This window comes from Peromyscus eremicus, chromosome 20, assembly GCF_949786415.1.
Source record: "Peromyscus eremicus chromosome 20, PerEre_H2_v1, whole genome shotgun sequence".
NCBI classification, from domain to species: domain Eukaryota; kingdom Metazoa; phylum Chordata; class Mammalia; order Rodentia; family Cricetidae; genus Peromyscus; species Peromyscus eremicus.
Window position 1 is genome coordinate 36,597,460 of NC_081436.1, and position 22,461 is coordinate 36,619,920.

The window sequence follows — 22,461 nt, forward strand, 5'->3', positions numbered from 1 at the left end:
TGAGTGTGGTCTGGAAAGACAGATACTGTGTCACTTACAGTGGCCCTTGATGAATTAGTATGTTATCATGAAAAAGAGTAAAGGTAGAATCTTGTAGAGGATAGCGTGGGTGGATTACTAGCTATCACAAAGGACTATGAAGAGCATTTCTGAGGAGACTTGATGCAAGGAAATGAAAAATGAGATCATAGACCTCAGGGAATTAAATGTCAATTCCCCTGAATATTTGAATGATAGACATCCATATCTGGTACACAGAGAGCTGTTCATCCATTTTAAAGCTTTTGTCTGGTTTTCTATATGCTGGGCAGCCATTCATGACTGATAGGTAAGTAGGTGGATAGACATAAAAATAGATAAATAAAGATAAAAATAATTATATAGGTGGATATAGGTAGATAGACAGGCATGTATATATTCATATATATGGATGAAAAGATCTGAAGGAAAAAGCAATTTTACAGATACAGATTTGAAATGACTTTTTAAAAAGTGAAGTAATTTAAAAAAATAAGACTTTTCCTCTCTCTAGAGGATATAGTAAAGACCCTAAATCACGGGCTACATTACTGGTGCTGTACATATTACATATGTTATATCTTAAAAAATGAACTTGTGCCACCTAATGAACCACTGCTTTAATATTCCATTTGATTCTCAAGAGCAATATGTTGCCATGGAAACCTGAGTCTGTCTAGTCATTAACGCCTTATTTTCCCCACACAAGAATTTGAGTATAATGTTATTCCCTCAGCAAGAATTAAATTAGCAATTATTCACCTGAAAATAGCATCAATGAGATCTAAGAAAACGCACAAAACTAGTGATGTGTTAAGTTCACATAAATTATCCTTGAATTATGGTGAGGTCTCATGAACCTGATATATTTTACACACACACATTGGATGCTTGAGGGAAAAAGGTGCGGAAGACAGAGTTACCTGTGTTGGCTCAGCATAGCACAATTGCCCCACTTCTCTATGTAGTTTTCTGATTTTCCTTTAGTAGTACAAAGTTTCCTTTCTGCAAACCTGCAAGTTCCTTTATATGGATTTCTCCTATCTATTACTTTTCTTCCTGGGGTATATATGTGATAACTTGCCCACTCCTGTTCTGATCTTTCTTCTCTTGGTTTAATAACTTGAATATCCTCTAGAGAACAACTTCTGATTAACTTATACAGTTTTAAGATGATAATGATAATTATCATCATCATCATCATCATCATCATTATTATTATTATTGTTAGTTCTTTGAGAATGATGTACATGTTTTGGCCATACTCAACTCACGAACTTTTCCAGATTGATTCCTCCTTCTCTTCCCACCTAAATTTTTGTTCCTTTTTTCATCAAGACCAATTTAGGCTGCCAAAATAATTTCAGATGTGTGGCCTTCCACTGGAGTCTATAGACTTATATCTGTATCTTACAGGAGTTAAATATTACAGAAAAGTGACTCTTTCTCTTCCATCAGCTAAAAGTTGCCAATAGCTCCTGGAATAGGCATGGAACTTCATCCTAAACTTCATTTTCCATTCTGGAATTGGTCTGTCTTGAACTCTCACAGGTCTTATGCATGCTGTCACAACTGCTGTGACTTCAATTGCAAAGCTACCTTTCTATGTCTAGAAGACCTTTTTTTTTCCTTGTAGTCATCCACCAGCTCTGGTTCTTACACTTTTCCACAATTGTTGCTGAGCCTTGGGATGAAGGGGTACAATGTATATGTTCTATTTAGGTCTGAGCATTCTGTAATCTATTTTCTGCCCCTTGGCCAATTGGGAATCTCTATGTTGATCTACTACAAGCAAAAGCTTCTCCGATGAAGGTTCAGAGATGCCTCAATCTATGAGTATAATGGTAAGTCATTAAGAGCTGGGTTAATACTGTCCATTTAGCAGAATAATAAGAGTAGATTCTCTCATAGGTTCTACAACCTGTCTAACTACAGGTTCCTAGCCCAATAATTGTGCTTGGCATGAGTTTCATCTTGTGGTCTGGGCTTCTATCCAAGCAGAAAGTTGCTGGTTACTACCACACCATTTGTGCCATGACTGCACCATTGAGCATGTCATGCTTGGGCAGTCATTATTGTAGCACATGGGGTTCCTTAAAATAAGTCTAACCAAAAAAGTAAAAGATTTGTATAGCCTTCAAATTCTTAGAAGGTGCTCTGACTTCTTATAGCAGATACTGCTTTGATCTCTGACCAATATTCTCTTGACTTCTTTAGGTTTATTTGCTTATAGAGTAATCCAGAAATTTAGGTCAATAAGAGACTTGGGGAGATCACACATTCTGGAAAGTATTATGAAGTATTTATTATACTTAATTCTGGAAATATTTAAAGAGATGACTCTTAAACTGCTAGTTCTCTATCCTACATCACTGATCAGAATGTCTTTCTCTTTTTCCTGCCTCACTGGTACTTCTCATTTATACTAAATTCCCAGCATCATCTCTCAAGTAAACTTGCAAGTATCAATGTCTGATTCTGAGACTTCTTTAAAGAAAAGTCAAGTTAACTCTCATGGCTTCGATGTTATATTTGACCTAAATTAAGAAAATCCAGTACCTATTCCTATAGCTTTACCTCTAATGTAGCATAAATTGATTGAGAATAGTAGACCAACACTACAGCTCCTCATATTATACATTGTGACTACTGCTTCCAAGTACTGCATATTCACCTTGCCAGTTTTCCTTTCCGTGGTTCAAAGGTGCAGCTTTGCTGAAGTCTAAGGATAGACTTAAAAATAAAACTTTCATAATACATTTAAACTAGATGGAATGTGATTCTTTTCCTTGCAACCAAGAACTCTAACTCAAATCACCCCCATCCCTTGACTCAGACAACGTATTTTAAACCCTAAATATGAACTATGAAATTGCAAATGTGCATCTGGAGGTGGAACTAAGGAGGAATTTTTCCCATTAGACTATGGCCATAGCCTTTGTGTCACGAGATTCCCTTTCTCTGAGTATGAGTCATCAATACTTTGTTCTTGAAGCAGTAGTAAATGAGGATGGGGAAAGTGATATCATGACAGCACAATTGGCAATGCTAAGACCTAAACTGAGAGCTGAATTTGAGAACTGTTCAAATGAACAAGAGAAATACACAGAGGTTATTTGAATAGCCTCTCTCTTTTTAGGTTGATAAATAACCAGTCTTTCTGCTGAGGTAGGGATATACAGAGAAGAATTAGAAACTTGAATAATGGGACAATGATTTATAACAGTCCCTACAGACTTGAGATATAGGCCAACCTGGGTAATTAAAAGGCTACAGTTGGATGAAAATCTGTTTACACTTTGAAGTTATGGTTACAGGGTCTGAGCAGGTATCACAGATCATCAGAGTGGCCTGACTTAATAGGTTCTTGACTTCATATCCAGAGATTTTGATTCTGGAAGGAGATGCAGATCTGAACATTTGTGTTTTACCTCAGGGAGTATAAATGAATTATCACATTCTAAGGGTTTGCACTGGTTCTGTCCTTTGTCAAACAGAAGATCTTGTGGCTTTCTATGGTTATGCAAGGGCAGGGATATAAGTTAGGAAGTATTATCCAGATCCTATGTGGCTTACAAAGGATAGAATCCTAATTATTCAGTGATTCATTTTTTCCATTGACACAATTCATGCCAGAGTCCCTGCTATATGAAAGATAGCGAGATCAGTGGAGAAGACAAATAAGGTAAGATACCTCCAGTATGCAAAAATTTCCATATATCTCAGGAGACAGATACGTTATGGATCAGGTACAATAGAAGTTCTAGAGAGTGAGATAACCTTACCTTTAGAACCCACAGCAGAGATGAGCAGTTAGAATGGAACTCTATTGTAGGAAGAAAAAAAATATTGTCTGGAAGTATTATAAAGAGATGACTCTTGAACTGAACTCTGAAAAAGGTAAGTGTTGCTGTCTGATGATAAAAGGAGAGGTGTCAGTTTTTCACAGAAAAGATCAGGATAGAAAGGTCAAAAACCAAACTGGCTTATTATATTTGGGAAGATACAGGAGATGTGGGCAAGGTGCACCAGCAGAGGGAGAAGGCTGTGGCTATATACAAGGCCTTTGATGGAGGGCTCTTGTCACCAGATGTGATATTGCAGTTTATGTAGCAAGTGTACCATGGACCTACTCAGGTACTGGACAAAGTTGTTGATAAGGTTTCTCTCATTTTCAAGCATCTATGAATCCATATTTCTTAATATCTAGGCTAGAACCAAAAACAACAACAAAACCATAAGAACTCCTGATGTAGTAGGAAGATTGCAGAGACCAGATGTCTTTCTCGTCAATTCAAGAATATTTATGATCAGCACAAATCCATGGTTCATGTTACTCTTGTCCATAAGAAACATGAGTTCTCAAGTTTTTCCAAAATTAAGCTTTGTTTCCCACATTCCATTATGTACCCTACACGAGAAATTCAGTACGTACACCTTTATCAGTCACTTTTCTCAATGCTGTAACAAGATACCCAACAAAATGAACTTAAGAGTTGATTTTGACTTTAAGTTCTAGTGTACCACCCGTCACTGAAGGGAACACACAACAACAGGAGGCTAAGGTGACTAGTCTCTTTGTGTCTGTAGTCAGGACACAAACACTGCTGCCTCCCTCGCATTCTCTACTCCATTCAGTCTGGGATACCAGCCTGTGGAATGGTATCACTTGCGTTCAGGTTGAGTCTCTTTGGAAACAACCTCACAGATATGCCTGTCAAGATGACAAGATTAACCGTTACAGCCCAACAGCCTTCACTGAAGAGGTAGGAGCTGTGTATTCCCTCCTATAGAAAGGAGCATCTACATACTTCATTGTTGGTTTGGCTACACTGATATTCAGTGTATTTAGATTACTCTAACAAAACGCTGTCTGAATTTTTAAACTTAGTTTTACCTTATTAAAAATTTTAATTAAAAGATAATTTCATCCCTTCCTCCCTTTCCTTTTCCACCCCCCTCCCATGTTCTCCTACTCTTAAATTGATGGCCTCTTTTCTTCAATATTATTGTTACATAAATATATATATATGAATACATGAATATATTAGTATAACCTGCTGAGTTCATATAGTGTAGCTTGCATATACATGATTTCAGGGCTAATCACTTTGCATGGGATAACCAATTAGGAACACATCTCTGGTTGAAGCTCATTCTCCTTCTCTCAGCAGTTATTAGTTGCTTGTAGTTCTTTGTCGAGAGATGAGACCCTGTGAGATTTCCTTATTTCGTTTTAGCATGTCTATTGATACTACAGTTGTTCTGTTCTTGTTTAGACAGCCACATTGTCGAGGGGTCATGGACATAGCTTCTGTGTCATTTCTAGGAGACACAATCTCGCAGCAGACTTCCTGCTCTTCTGGCTCTTCTGTTATGCCTCTTGAGCCTTAGGTGAAAGAGTTGTGTTGTAGATGTATTCACTAGGGCTGGGTTTCCTCCTATCCGGTCATCTCCGCATTATGACTGATTGTGCTTTTCTGCAATGGTCTCTGTTTTCTATAAACATGCCCTAAATTTTTATTTTTAACTGGCATTATTCACATACATACGGACACAGTTTGATGTTTTGATACGTGTATATATTTTTACATTTAAGAATGACAGAATTGGAATGAGTAGCATGTGCATCACCTCATGAATTTATTAATAGTTTATTCATAGTACAGCTCTGTCCCATGCCGTGCAGCTGGGGCTGGTGTGATGCAACTATATACAACCTGGAGTTTCTAGCCCTGACCCAAAAGAGGACTCAAGCAACACCTCCATACCAAACAGGAGTCCACCCGGTGCCAGGGGTGCCAGGCAGTTGGACACTATTATGATCTCTTTGTGATGAGGAAGCCTAGTCCTGCCCAGCACCATGATGGACTAAGTGGGACAAGGAGAGTCACATGAAGGACTGGAGTGGTCCACCCCAGCCTCTGAGAAAAAAACTCCAGCCCACCCAGCACCTTGACATGCTGTGCAGACAGACACAATTATGGTGAACAAATGTATGGTGTAGTATGGGAGAGAAGGGGAGAGAGAGAGAGAGAGAGAGAGAGAGAGAGAGAGAGAGAGAGAGAGAATGGTTCATGTTCTATGAACAGAGGCATATCTGAAGAGGTAGAAGAAGTGAGGAGCAGGCTTGCCACCCAGGGCCTTGGTGATGTATGGACCTCAGCTACTGCTGGGGCCCTTGTCTAGGTTCACGGCTCTGATGCAGTCTCAGTCTCTGTTGATGTCCCTGGCTTCTGATACGACCAAAGGCAGAGAGGATAGGGCTGTACAGAGTTGGCCCCACCCCTCACTGGCTGCAACACTAGGGAGAACTGGTCCTGCCCCTTACTGGCAGAAGCACTGGGTCCTACACCTCACCTGGGCAGCACAATAGAGTTGACACTGTTTGCAGGGCCATTTTGATAAGCTGGCCCTAAGGGCTCGAGAATAGGAGAGCCGATTGTTCCTCTCTTGTATGCCATGTGGTGGCATGGGTGAGGTAAAGATGCCTTCCTCCCCAACCCCTCACCATCTGCAAGAAATGGGAGAACAAGTCCTGTGCCTCATCTTGGAAACATAGTAGAGTTGACCCTGTAGACAGAGGCTCGGGTGAGCCAGCCCTGAGGGCATGAGAGAGAAATAGCTGATACTGCCTCCTTCGTCTACAGTGTGGTAGTGGGGGAAGGGGAAAATTGCCCTCTCCCTTACCCCTACTGCCTCCATCTGGCAAGGGAGCTGACCTTCCTTACCAGCTGCAGCACTTGGGAAAGCAGGCCCTGCACCTCATCTGGGCAGCACAGCAGAGCTAACCCTGTTTATGGGGGTATGGGTGAGCCAGCAGAGAGCTTGAGCATGAGCTACCTGGTCCTGCCCTTTGTCTGCTTTATAGTGGCATGAGTGGGGAAGAGATGCCCTCCCCCCATATCCCTCTTGCCTGAGGTGGGTGGGATAGACAGCCCTGAGGTCATAAGAGCAGAGAGAGGGAGAGGCGTCCCTGTCCCTCACCAGCTGCAGCACTCAGGAGAGTGGCCCCTGCACCCTGCCTGGGCAACAGACTAGAGCTAGCCCTGATGGTCCAGGTGTGGGAGTGCTGACACAGAGGGTATGAAAGCTGGAGAACTGACCCTGCCCCTTGCTCATTGCTGCTGGGGGTGAGCTAGCCAGGGCAGTGCTGGAGAGCTCATCCTGGTGGTGAGGATGGAGGAGACCTAAAAAGCTCACCAACCCTCTGGAGGCTCAAAGGCAGGGTTATGACTAGCCCACCCCAACAACCACCCCATCTCTGAGGGGGCTGATCTTGCAGGATCTCCATGACACAGGACAACAACAAGTTACCCAAGAGCAGTCCCAGTGAAGGCCAGCACCAGTAGCATAGGAGAAACCAAAGGATAGTGTAACAGAAACTAGATGTCTCGAACCAGGCCAATGACTTTGCAATGAACACTTGCAAATAAAGATATATGGACAAAAGGGTTTACTGCATGACTCACTATGTCACACTGCAGCTTTTGTGATGAGATTTTTCCTTTTGCTCTTTTTCTCTTAAATTTATTTTATTTGGGGAGGGGTTGCAAGGGCAGAGGGCAGATACGAAGGGACGGGGAAATGGATGAGATCGAGATACATGATATAAAAGATTAAATAAAAAGGAAGTTTAAAATCATTTATTTGTAGTGAGGATATTTAAAATCCTTTCTTCTCAGTATATTGAAATACACAATACATCATGGATAACTATGAACACCCTGCCTTGCAGTAGAACCCCAGAACACATTGCTTCTAACTGTAACTCTTTACCTATTGATCACACTCACCCATCCTCTCCCATCCTCGAAAAACTACCTTATGGTTCTTGCAGCTTAATTTATATGCTAACACAATTTAAATCCTAAGACTGAATAGGCAATGAGTGGTTCAGTTAGAAACTGGCATCTCTAACTTGCTGAGCTCTGGCATGCTTGCATTACTGTCCAACTGTGCTAGACTATCTTTCTCTTGAAGAAGGAAGAAATCCATTCTAGGATCTATCTGAGATCTGTCTGTGGTCCTTCAGGCATCCAAGAACCCTTGGGAAATTCCTGTGCTCCCTGTAGCCAAGGAAACTGCTTTGCTCAGTTCTTGGTTCTGACTTATCTAAGGACCTTGTGGAGTTATTTGCAGTAAAGCACACTCATTTCATGTAGGCCACTCTTAATGACTAGAATAACCAGTCCACAAATGGTGAGCCCAATTACTTTATGCATTTAATGCTTCTAACAACCACTTAAATCTATAATTGTTGCCTGGCTCTTAAAGAAATTGAAAAAAAACCTATCAGATTGAATCCTTATGAGGTTGTCACTAATTTGCTAGTAGGAAGTGCTTAACTTTTTCATCCATGCTAATCACCATTTACATAACGCTGCTATGTTTTCTAATCCAAGAATCTCAACCTTAGGAGACTGGTGTTAAATTTGAACGCACACAAGACTGCGTGTGAGAAAGCCTAAAATGTCTATTCTCCAATTCTTTTAGTTCCTTTGTGCATCACTGTGACCAAATGTCTGACAAGAAGGAAGTTAAAGGGGAAATATTTATTTTGGCTCATAATTTGAAGATATAAGCTACCAAGGCATGGAAGATGTGGTGACAGGAATGGCTGCTGGCTGTGACAACTAGATCATGAGGCTGTTCATTCATACCTCAGTCAAGCAGAGTGTAGCTAGAGTTTTCCTACCTGACCCACAGTCAGGACAAATCTCTCTCACCTGCCAGTCCCACAGCTACTCAGACCCGACCAAGTAAACACAGAGACTTATATTGGTTACAAACTGTATGGCCGTAGCAGGCTTCTTGCTAACTGTTCTTACAGCTTAAATTAATCCATTTCCATTCATCTATACCTTGCCACATGGCTCATGGCTTACCAGCATCTTCACATGCTGTTTCTCATCGTGGCGGCTGGCAGTGTCTCTCTCATTCAGCTTTCCACTTCCCAGCTTTATTCTCCTCCTTGTCCCGCCTACACTTCCTGCCTAGCCAATGGCCAATCAGTGTTTTATTTATTGACCAATCAGCAACACATTTGCCATACAGAACATCCCACAGCACTTCCCCTCCTTTTTTTTTTTTCAAAAAGGAAGGTTTTAACCTTAACAAAGTAAAATTACATATAATTTGGGAATTTGGGCATAGCTTCTCTTACTACTTCCTGCTGGAGGGGGGCGCTGTATCTTATGGGGACACAAAGAAAATTTTAGAATTATGGAATAGTCCATGAGGTTGTATTGTCTGAGCTAGTTGCCTTCAAACCATTCTGGATGTTGGATCATCTGGGCCATGGTGTCATCAGAGACCTTTCAGGTGGTCTTGGCTGGTCAAACCTGATGTATCTTAATCTGGAACAAATCCATAGCCTCTTGCTTTCTGTGGGAACAAAAGAGACTCTTTTCCAAAGCAACATATCCTTATATCCAAATTTTGAAGTCAAGGTATCTTTAAAATATACATTTTGGCATAACTCAACAGCTTTTACAATCAAATGTTTTTCTGCAATTAAAAATCCCAAAGACAACACAATCCAGATTCTCTGTGTAATACTCATCTTCATGTGGCTTACTTTTTATATTAATTTTACTGTCTCTTTAAAGATTTTATTTTTTAAAACTATGTATTTGTTTATATAACTTTATATATCACCTTTTTTGTCTCTTTCAAGCCTACGTATATTTTACACACATTGTAAACTATTACATCTGAATCTGTTTTATTGTGAATCTATTGCTTTAAACTGCAGCAGCTGTGGCTGCTGGCTCTGCCCACCTCAGCTTCCCAACATGGCTACGTTTACCACCAGCTCTGGGAGCTATCATAGGTCTATACTTTTATCCAAGCAGCGTGTAGTCCAGAAACCTCTTTTTTTGTTTTGTACCAGCAAAGGCTAAATCCACCACGCAGCTTAATGTGCTACTTGCATAGGCCTCATTCCTGCCATACTGCAGGTCGAGCACACACACTAGTAACCCACAAGTAGCTCAAACCGGCAGCTGCTGCTCATTTGAGAGAGACAATTAGGAACTGTTTTTAGCTCCGTTTTAGAATCTTTTTTCTCAGTTTTTAGGTGGAAACTCTTGCCACCATGTTGGACGCCATTTGTAGCTAGAGTTTTCCTGCCTGACCCACAGTCAGGACAAATCTCTCTCACCTGCCAGTCCCACAGCTACTCAGACCCGACCAAGTAAACACAGAGACTTATATTGGTTACAAACTGTATGGCCGTGGCAGGCTTCTTGCTAACTGTTCTTACAGCTTAAATTAATCCATTTCCATTCATCTATACCTTGCCACATGGCTCGTGGCTTACCAGCATCTTCACATGCTGTTTCTCATCGTGGCGGCTGGCAGTGTCTCTCTCACTCAGCCTTCCACTTCCCAGCTTTATTCTCCTCCTTGTCCCGCCTATACTTCCTGCCTAGCCAATGGCCAATCAGTGTTTTATTGATTGACCAATCAGCAACACATTTGCCATACAGAACATCCCACAGCACCAGAGAGTAGAGAGAGATGAAAGTAGTATTCAGATGATGTTTTTCTTGTGCTCTTTTTTAAGTCTAAGGCTCACACTCATGGGATTATGCCTCCCATGCCATGGACACATTCTTAGTTAATCTTCTTTAGAAATACACTCAGAAAAAAAAAATATATGCCCACCACTGCCCCAGGCATTTCTTAATTTAACCAAATTTACAATCAAAAGTAACCACCATGCCATTTGTAGTGGTTTGAATGAGAATAATCCTCACAGGCTCATAAATTTGGATGCTTGGTGCCCAGTTGGTGGAGCTGTTCAGAATGATTAGGAGGTATGGACTTGTGGGAGGAGGTGGGTCACTATGGGTGGGCTTTAAGGTTTCAAATCCCATGTCTCCCCCTCTCTCTCTGCCTGCTGCCTGTGAATCATATGTAATCACTCAGCTACTGCTCCAGTACCATCCCTGCCTGTCTGCTCCTTGGTTGCCCACCATGATGGCTGTGGTTTTCTAACCCTCTAGAACTGTAAGCAAGCCCCCAATTAAAAGCTTTTTTTTATAAGCTGCCTGGGTCATGGTGTCTCTTCAGAGCCGTAGAACAGTAACTAATTCAACACTTTTCCATAACTAGTTGTGTGACCCTACATCAGTCATGATACCTTTTGGAGTTTTAGTCTTCCTGTTGCAAACTAAGAGTGAAAATTCTCACTTATGGAATAGTTGATCAGCTTATACATGGAAACCTATTGTTATAGGGCAATAAACACAGGTACTTGTTATTTTCAGAAACATAGCTTTGAAATAGTAATGAAGATGAAGCTGATGATGACAAGTTGGCATAAAATCGGAGGTGATACCATGGATTTATACATGTTCTGCTTACTATTTTTAGGAGAAAGGTGGTAGTGAGAAAGCTAAGCTGCAAGGACCAGTACGTTTCCCACCCATGACTGTGATTTCCTATTGGAATCAATGATAGGTCCAAATCCATAGATCTCAGCCAAGCACTACAATGTCCTCTAAGAAAGAGATAAACTGAAGAACAGATTGTCACATCCAAGTCCCAATTGTTTGTGCTTTAGAACATGATTTATATTAAAAAATAATGACTGTACTTTACATCCATCTCAGTGTTGTGTTATGAGTGTAAATGTAACCATAAACAAAGAGGATGCCCAAACCAGATTCCTTGTCAAAGCTGTCATCCTGAGATGATAAACATGAAATAAGCATATTGTTCTTAAATATTACCCTACCTGACCCTTGTATTCTTAGGAATAAGAAATTGAGCTTCTATTGCTAGTGATACTGATGACAATGAACCCCATCCCCCTGGGAATTATGTCTATACAGAACAAAGGTGGAGCTGCTGGGGCAGAGGCAATAATTACCAAATGTTCTCTGTATTCCTCTTGGTTTTCCAGAACATTACACTGAAGTTGGAGTCTTGAGGACAGGCATGGCCAAAGAACTGTGATCATTTCTGCTTTCTCTCCAGAGAAGAGAACAGCTTACCATATGTCTCTTGTATTGCACACAGGCTGCCATGGTGTTCTTTGAGGCATGGTATATAGGTTCTAAAATGACAAGAGAGCAAAGGGTCACGTATCCTCCTCTACATGAATGTGAGGATGGAAAGTTAATTCTGGACCAAGAGAAGATGCCAGATGACAACCAAGCAACAACTATTAAAATCTTTGGGGAAATAAACAGGGGGTAGGTGACAAGAAACTATTCCTCAAGGTAACTTCAGAAGGGCACTAAATTTTTAGTACTAAAGACAGAAAGCAGTATTTAGAGTGTGTGTGTATGTATGTATGTATGTATGTGTGTGTGTGTGTGTGTGTGTGAGAGAGAGAGAGAGAGAGAGAGAGAGAGAGAAAGAGAGAGAGAGATATTTAGGAGGGTTTACTCCTAAGTAGCAAGTGCTCAGATCCAAGAGTGAATTGGGTACAACTACAGAGGTCTGGATCCACGACTTAAGCAAAGAAAGCTTCAGAAAATATGTTCTGTATTTTCAGTTCCAGATTACCTGGAGAGTAGCAGGAGAGGAAGAAGTAAAGGGATGGGGAAACAGAGTGAGAGAAAGAGGTACAGTCACATGGGCAAAGGGAAGAGTGGAGACTGAAAGAGGAATGCAGAGCCTCCATAACAAGGGATTGGTAGTTATGATCCACAAAAAAGTAGAGGACATGCAGTATTTGTCTTCTTGGTTCTGGATTGCCTCATTAAGTATAATAGGTTCTTGTTCCACCCATTCACCTATAATTTCATGATTTCGTTTTTTCTTTGTAGATGAATAGAATTCCATTGCATCTATGTACCATTTTCGTCATCAGTTCATCAGTTGAAGGACATTTAGATTATTGTCATTCCCTGGCTATTGTGAATAAAGCAGCAATGAATATTGCTGATCTAATGCCTGTGTAGTAGGATATCAAATCCTTTGGGAACATGCCAAGAAGTGGTTTCACCGGATCATATGGTAGATCTACTTTTAGAGTTGTAAAGAATTTTCCACACTAATTTTGAGAGTGTCTGCACCGGTTTGGAATCCCACTAACAGTAAATGAGGATTCCTCTTTCCTCCACAGCATCACCAGCATTTTTTACCAGTTGTTTTCTTGATCTTAGCCACTCTGAAGTAAGGTAAAATCTCAAAGTAGTTTTAATTTTTATTTCTCTGTTGCTAAGGATGTTGAACACTGCTTTTATATATTCCTTAGCCATTTCTAATTTGTTCCTTTGAGAAGTCTCTGTTCAGACCCATAGTCCACTTCTTAATTAGGTCATTTGTTTTCTTGACTCTTTTGTTTTCTGAGTATATATTCTGGATATTAATCTTCAGTTGGATGTGTAGTTGGCAAAGATTCTATCCTACTCTGTGGGCTTCCTCTTCAAGTTGTTAATTATCTTCTTAGCTGTACAGAGCTTTATACTTTTATGAGGTCCCATTTGTCAATTGTTGGTCTTAATTCCTGCATTCTAAGTACATATCCTTACATCCCAAGAAAAGTAGAGCTCTTACCCCTCATCAAAGAAGCTTCTCTTTAAAGCAGGTAGAGACCATCACAGAAATCCAACTCCAGTAAAAATGCAAAAAACAATTGACTGTGGGGTACTCACCTCCAGTTGATACATCTGCAACCCAACCCCTGTGTCTAAAGCTCAGGGTATATCACAGAAGAAAAAGTGGAAGAATTTTAAGAATGAGAGGACCGGATGTCTGCAATGAGATGGGCCTTCTATATATGAGGTGGAATTTTACCCACTGAGTCTTAACAATATGGTCACCTAAACAAGACCTGCACAATGGCAACATAAACTGACATCAAGGATTCATGTAAGAAATCTAGCTGAAGGGATAATAGTACATTAATGGTTGTTAAGATAGGGAGAATTAGTATTCTTCAGGCATGAGCCCCCGTTATGTTGTCTGTCCCAATACTTATCTCTAAACATATATACATATGAGCAGCACTACATTGACTCAGCAGATTTTATATATATGTATATATATACACATATACATATATGTATATATATGTATATACACACATACATATATATGTGTGTGTATGTGTGTGTGTGCGTACATGTGTGTATGTATAGCAATGATAATTAAATAAGAAGCATGAAGTTGAGAGAGAATGGGAGGCCATAGAAGGAATTTGAAGAGGTAGAGTGTGGAGCAGAAATGATGTAAGATACAGTGCTTGTCTATAAAATAGTAAAATAAATGTTAAAAAACATGTTGAAGGTATACTGTATAAGGTATAAAACTATACTAGAGAAACAAACATGGTATTGAGACAAAAAGAGACTCATAAAACCATGGAATAGAATAGGAAACCTAGAAATAAGTCCACACAGCTGCAGTCATGACAAACATGCCAAAAATATGCATTGTAGAAAAGATAGTGTCTTCAACAAATGATGCTTGGAAAGCTAGGTATCTGCTTATAGAAGAGGAAAGCTAGATCCTTATCATCTCTCCCCCTTACAAAAGTCAACTCAAAATGTGTCAAAGACCTTCACATATACATTGCAGCTGTTAAACGAGAGCACATCAGGATGTAGGCAGAGGTACATGCTGTGTATTTGTAATCCCAGTACAATCCCAGGGGAGGCAGAGACAAGAGGACCCCTGGGGCTCAGTAGCCAGCCAGCCTAGCTGAATTGGAAATCTTCAGCCTGATGAGAAACTATTTCTCAAAAAGGAAGTGAATGGTACATGAAGAAGAACAAGATTGGAAGTGTCCTCTTGCCTCCATACTACATGCACAAACGTTCATATGCACCTGCATACACGCATGCAGCCACACACATATACATACAGCTACACACACACACACACACACACACACACACACATACACACAATTTAAAAATGCAAAGCTTCTGCGCAACAAAAGACACAATGAACTTAGTAAAAGGGACTACAGTTGAAATGTCTTAGTGAACCCATCACTGTGTGCAGTAAATACATAGTAGCGAAACACATGTTATTATTATTATTTTTTTGTCCATGAAACTTGAAGCTTCTTCACCCACATCAGTGAATCATTCAACCTGTACAGCAAAAGGGAACATTTCAAATGCCAAATAGACGTTGGCATCACACTGCCTGGTGCCTAAACATAGGCAGGCACCAAAACAGCCTCTTCCTCCCTGCAAATTCTTTGCATTCTCAGTGAATTAAAGGGGCTGCTGGCCACCTGTCTCCTCTTCAGAATGTGCGCTCCTATTTAAGGCAATGGATGGTAATATCAAAGCAAAGCAATGAGCCACCTGTTAAGACCTTCAGAGGCAATTAACTTGAGGTACGTGTGACATGCATATTCTTAATTGTGAATTTGCTAAGAACTACATAGCCTGTTATTGCATCTTCTTTATTTTTTTTGAAAATTGTGTACTTGTGTTCAATGTGTCTTGTTCATATGCATCTCCAATTCCCTTCATCTAGCCATGATCTCCAACATACCTCCCAAATCAAGCCAAACTTTATGCCCTTTTATTCTTAAAATCACACTAAAGTCTAATTAGTGCTGCCTGTATGGACATATGTATGAAATCATCAACTGAGCATTGGGGCATAGGTAGCCTAACAATGGCTGCTATCTCCCCAACTTTGAAGTGTATTTTTTCAACCCTAATGGCTATACTAAACATAAGGGCACCCAAAATTTCTTCATTATCTGTCTCCCCACGTGTGTATGTGGGTGTGTGTGTGCATGTGCAAGCTCTTGTTTGCATGTGTAGACTGATGAGACAACTTTGGTAATAAACAATCAAATACAAAAGAATTTGATGTTCCCAAAATCTAAATAGATTGAAAGGATGATGAAAAATGATTAAATCTGAGGGGAAATCAGTTATCTATTTAAAAAACAAATCCTTAAAAAATGATAATTTTAATGCATGCATTTATTTGAGTTAATTTGTAGTTTACTTATCTTTGCTCACACTGTACAGCTAAAATCATAATGCTAAGAGCGACGGTATTTACCTCAAAGTTTCCCAGTTGCATGATGTCAGCAGAGGACAGGTGAAGGGTTTGCAGCTTTGGGGCTGTGGGTAGCAGACAGTACCATCTGTGTGATCTTCCTGGACCCATGAAGCACAGACTACTAGAATACAGGTTGACCAGAAACGGAATGGAAACCACATTATAAGCCTGTCCATCTGCTGTCTGCAAATCATTCATCACCCACTTCCAGATCTTCCACATCCATCCAGGAACATGAGGTCCTCGTGCTATGGCTTCCCATAGTTTCCGTTCTAGGCAAATGGCTGAGTGTATATCACCTACACATTTTAAGGTTATCATTCCTATCAGTAATACACTTTAGTAATAAGCTTAGAGCTTTCACTTTTAAAATCTGATCTCATTGAGTTCTCTGTGCAAAGCCAGTTTTTCAGAGTCCTAAAATCTAACCATCTGTCCTGAGTCATATTATCTCAAACACAGGGTCCAACACTGAACATCATACTCTTTCTTAAAGAAAACTTTTTGTGTGTGCATGTGTGCCCATGTCTCTGTGTGTGTGTGTGTGTGTGTGTGTGTGTGTGTGTGTGTGTGCATTAGCCAAAATATGGAGGTCAAAGGGCAACCTTGAGTGTCAGTTTTTACTTACTACCTTGTTTCAGACAGGGTCTCATGTTTGCAACCGTGTATACCAGACTAGCTAGTCTATGAGCTTTTCCCTGCCCCTCCCTCCCGTCTCATAGTAGGAGAGCTCATACTGCATGTGCATATTACCATGTCTAGCTTGGGTACTGAGGGCTCAAAATCAAATCTTCGTGCTTACTTATCAAGTGCTTTTACTCACTGAGCTTACTCCCCAACTCCTCATATTCTTTTTACATAGTTTTGCTGCTTGCCACAACCTAAGAATAATAGGAGGTTTCTTCTGGCTATAATTGTAATGACTGATAGATGTACACTCATGCCCCCTCCATTTCATTAATCAGAAATAACATAAAAGTGTTAACATAACAGTGCAATTACCTTTTATAAAAAGACATTTCTTGAGTTCAATCATCTAGCACCTTGTACTTGCTGTTGGTTACAGCCTTATTTATGTCAAATGATCCTGGACCAGCATTTTGCGAAAATTATGTTTTCCACTTTAGGTCCTGGAATTTACAGACACTGTGTGGTGTAGAACACAGGTGAGAATTCTTTTGGAACCTTCAAGTATTTGATGAATCCAGTCAAAGTAAATTCAAATTCAGGTAGTTGACCTTTTGTTTGGCCTTTCTCTCTCAGCCTCATCTTTAGTAAAATATTGATGAATATCTCTCATAATCTATATGACATCAGTGGAGAAAACATGGATAATAATAGCAGTAGGAGCGCTTTGAGGATTGGTGTGTTTCCTGGGTGCTATCAGATTCAGGCAGTGTTGGAAGTGTTAGGAAAGTTCTAGTGGAGAACGTGAACCACTCCTACTTCCAAATAAGTGAGAAACTCTTCACAGTGTGCTTTCAAGCCTCTCTTTCTCTTTCCTGTAGCAGAGGGTGTAATCCAGATCTTCACATTTTTAGAAATTTAAAAACCGCAAGCGAATCTGAGGAACAAACTTGTATTCTTTTCATGACTCATGTATGTCTTCCAAGGAATGACATTACGGTAGTCTCAAATCCATTGGGTCTAAGTTAATAAATACTCGCATTTGGTAAGAAATGAAATCAACTTCTGTGTACTAAATTCCTGTGGAGTGTGTGCGTATCTCTCTCTCTCTCTCTCTCTCTCTCTCTCTCTCTCTCTCTCTCTCTCTCTCTCTCTCTCTCTGTGTGTGTGTGTGTGTGTGTGTGTGTTTCTAAGAAAATTTGGTGCTCAATCTTGCCACCTACTGGAAGAATATACACCAAATTGTCTTTTCATAATACCCAGAAAAAGAAAAAGGAAAGAATTTGAAAGGCACCACAGAAATGAGTTGAATTTGACTCAGAGATGTGTGTCCCAGCATGGGTGGCTCATTGGCAAGCGGAGAAGGACAGGTGTGTTGCTGTCCTGAATCTGTTCCCTTTGATGAGCCAATCAGTGGCTTGGATTATCTCTGAGCAGTTTACCTAGCATATTATAGTTTATGATACATTTTCACAATTCTTATGATCACTGTGTGATGTCTGTCAATGTTCATAGTCACACTGCTGGTGAGGAAGAGAACTGAAATTCAAACTCATGGCTACAGGGTCTGCCTTTTAGGCCAAACTGCCATCAAGTGGTTTTCCTTGATCTCCTTCCTCTTGAGCCTGCACAGGATCAGACATAAGGACTATAGGAAGCTTCCATGTACTCTGACCTATAGCCATTTTGATCCATTGTTTTGGGGTCAAAAGTCTATGACAAATTGATATCTCTCTGAGTGGCTATAAAACTGCTAGCAGAAGTTGCTGGGTTTTTTATTACATAAAGTAAATTCAGGAATGAAAAGAAAGACTAGAATGTAACACACATAATGTGCCTAGGGCTCAACAAGATATACTTTTCATGTTTTCCTTGATTTTCACCCAAATCAAGGAAAAGACCCTTGCAGCTAAAGGAGACTGGCCTCTGGAAGGATGAATAACATTTGATTTTATAATCATAGCCAACCTCTCTATCTCTCTCATCTTACCTAGCTCAGTCTCAGACCCTGGAGAATTTCCCTAATATACAGACCCCCTTGAAGGAAGTGAACTGCAGAAAAGCATATGGGGTGATAAAAGTAACACTTGATGTTTCCGAAGCGTTTAACCACTCAATAAGCCTTTCATGTGCAATGTCCCATTAGGCTCCCACTGGAAAAAGAAAACAAGGCCTGTGGAGTTTTCGCCTTGAAAGGTTGAGAAGTTGATTTCAAAGAAGCTAAATAATTTGGGCACATTGAAGTTGAGAGGAGGCCTGAAATCCAAAGGCAATGCCCCCTTTGCTAAAATTTTTGGACATTTGTATACCTGTATACATGTATTCTTTGCCTATTTACCTAGAAGCATATTTAACTCTAAAATGGACAGGAAAGAAATAATGGTTAGGGGAAGCAATCCCCAAAGTTACACATATTCATTAAGCATCTATATATGTCAAAACTGTAGGAGGTGTTGATGACACAGTAGTTGTAAGGCAGATAAGTACTGTGATTCCTGCAGTTTCATCCTTGAAGGATGCAGAAAGTATCCCAACAAATCAGCAGAGGCAGAACTTGATATGCAGATGTATTGATACATAATGGGTATATGATAAATAGATAGATAGATAGATAGATAGATAGATAGATAGATAGATAGATAGGCAGGCAGGCAGACAGACAGATGGCATCATGGTCTAGACCAGCATGTGCAGCGTTCTTATTCTGAGGGGTCAAAGGGAAGAAGTTGTGAGATTAGTGAGGAGGGCAGGGGACTGGGAAGGAATAGGGGTGCAAGGGAGTCCAAGAAAGAGATTATTAAAAGGGATAAGGTTAACACTGTTGAGGGCTGGTGATGTCAAGAATGGTGAGGAAAGAAAAACCTATATAAAAGCAAAATAGTGAAGGTAGAAAAATGTGAGATGATATGTCAGGAGAGAAGTAAGACAATGGAACTGGAGACCATCATGTAAAACTAAACATACCAGACTCAGAAAGACAGGTACCAAACGTGCTATTTCCAGGACTAGGATTTTCTTAACATCATAAAAGTAGAAGGAACATGATTTTGGATGAAGAAGGGTGCCAGTGAAAGAGAGGTGGGAGATGAGTGAGTGAGATAAATATGATCCAAATATATTACATACATGTATGTATGTTTAAAAAAATTTTAAAAATTGGCCCAAAGTTTTCCTAAAAGAAGGAAATAGCAAAAGTGACTTTTAGGTGTTTGACCCCATAGCATCAATAGAAAAAAGATTTGATTAAGTATATCTACCCATGTTTTAATGTTTCATAAACAATTTTGTATCTCAGTTTTCTCTTGATGCAATAATGACATGACTTACCACATTATTATAGATTCTACAAAAAGAAAATTTTAAGTGAATCTATAAATCTCCACTGAATTACTTTGCTATATTTATGAAATTTGGGTTGCCTCCAAAATTGTACTATCAAAAATGGAGTTTCATGTATGTAGTTTTTTTTTTTTTTAAATTTGGGGCATTTTCTGTAGGTCTCTGTCTGAGAAGTGACTCTAGACAAGTTTGCCTACTGAATTTCCAAACTTGTATTAATAGGAACTGAATAGGCTACCTACAATATGTGGGGTTATGCAATCTACAATATAGGGAGAAGATGCCAAGTAAAAAGAGAGAAAAGTCAACAAATAAGATGAAATCAAGAAGTCTAGAATTATAAAAAGATTTGGTACGAAGTTAAAAGTAAATTTCACTGTAAGTCATAGGTAGATACAACATTGTACATGCTGACTAGCCAACACACACCCTGGATTCTCCTGTCTCTGCCTCCACAGAGCTGTGATTGTAGGTGTGAACCACCACATTTGGGATCCCACTGGGGATCCAGACTCAGGTCCTCATATGTGTATGGCAAGCACTTTACTGACTGAGCCTTCTTCCAGGCTCCTCTGTACATACCTCACTACCGTCCTTCATATACTCCACTAAAGTGGTAGCCCTCAGTGGTTTAACCAAAGCTTTGCATCAACTGTCCTCTCAATGTGACAGTGTCCTGAAAGTTCTGTGTAGCTCACTATCTCCTCACCACAGAGTCTTCTCAAAACAAATACCTGATCTTCTGCTGGTTAAGGGTTAATTCAGCTCAAGTACTTAGGGTACTTAGGTTGAAGTTTCATACACCCAAGTGACTCTACAGGCTCTGGCAACCTGAAAGCATGGAGGGATGGAGCAAAGGAAACATACAATGAGGTTACAAGAAAATATTATAAGCATCAATAAAGAGTTAATTTTCAGCCCCAACAGCTAAATCTCCCACTCTCCAAATCCCACATGAACAAATTCAGAAGTCTACACGGACTTTCTCACCCAGTTTCCTAAATGGCAGTCTACCTAGCTGCCAATATGCTCCATGATTTTCTTCTGCTGCCCCAGTCACACTGAGTAACTGGTTCATCCCTGCAGTTACTTCCCGCCCTCTTCACATGAGACTTAATGGTTTGTTCTCAGAAGTTTTGAGGGAATTTTCTTATCTGCTAGAGCATCCTCAATTATAAGACTGAAAGGATGGCTTATGTCCTCCAACACTGGTCTTATTTTCATTTTGCTACATACTGAAAGTCATCGCAAATCTTCATTATTTAGAAAGTCTTTGGTTTGTAACTTGAATAGGAAGTGCTTCCCACAGATTCCTGCACTTGGACACTTTGTTTCCAGGTGGAGGTGCTGTTCTGAGCAGTTATGGAGCCTTTGGAAAGTGGAATCTCAGAAGAGGAAGTAGGTTTCTAGAGAATGAGCCTTGAGATCTGTAGCCGAGATCTACATCCTGATCCACCAAGACATAGAAAGCATCCTCACACTCTGGCTCCCACAGCTACAAGCAAAGCTCATGCCTTGCTGGCCATGATGGACAGTCCTCTCAAGCCATAAGCCGAAGCAAACCCTCCCTCCCATAAGTTGTTTCCATTGGGTACTTGCTCATAATACAGTCCTTCATTACCTCCTCCGAGACTAAAACCTCTGACACAAGAGCTTGTTTATACTCACCACTGCTAAAAATGGCCCTTCTATAAGACTGTGAGGAAGGTATGGAGGAGGTTGACTTAGATGGAGGAAAATCCTAGTGGTGATCACTGTGCTGAGGTTAAGAATTATTTCTCCATTTCAGCCATTGTTCTGAGTATCCTGGGAGTCATGACCAATTTCCTGAGGAGATGCTCTTGTTCCATAAGGTCCACCACTGGTTGATGTTGAAGGGCCATCTAGTTACTTTGTTTAAGAAAGAATGGGGTCACTAAACTGCACCAAATGTCTGGATAAATATTGTGTCAGTATTTGGTACTGTGTTAAAGGACACTGAATTCACCACTTAGTTCTCACTAAAACACAAGGTTGTTGGTAATAGTATTCCCATTTTTTTATAATGATTTTGAATCTCCCAAGGCAACACAGCTATTAAGCAAAGCTGAAAACCACTATCCTTGTCGTCTTAACGCTAAAGGTCAGTCTACCATGATGTTTTCTACTCTCTTTCTAGTGAATCAGAAGACAGCTGTGGACCATCATTCCTGCCTACAGGACATGCAAAGGCTTATGAGCTCTCATTTTAAGAAGCTCTGATGCATGACAAATGAGAAGACAAAAACTTAACTGGGAAGTGTTTTTAGCTCCAGTCGCTTGGCAGGATAGTACCTAGATGGGGGTTTCCTGGCCACCCCAGCACTGATTTATTTCTTAGGGAAATCACTGTAGTTGATGGAATGAGACAGCACATAGAGCGGGCATTAGCTTATCCCTGAACAATACCCACCCCTAACACCACATGCTGCATTGATCTCGGGGTGACAAATTATGGCC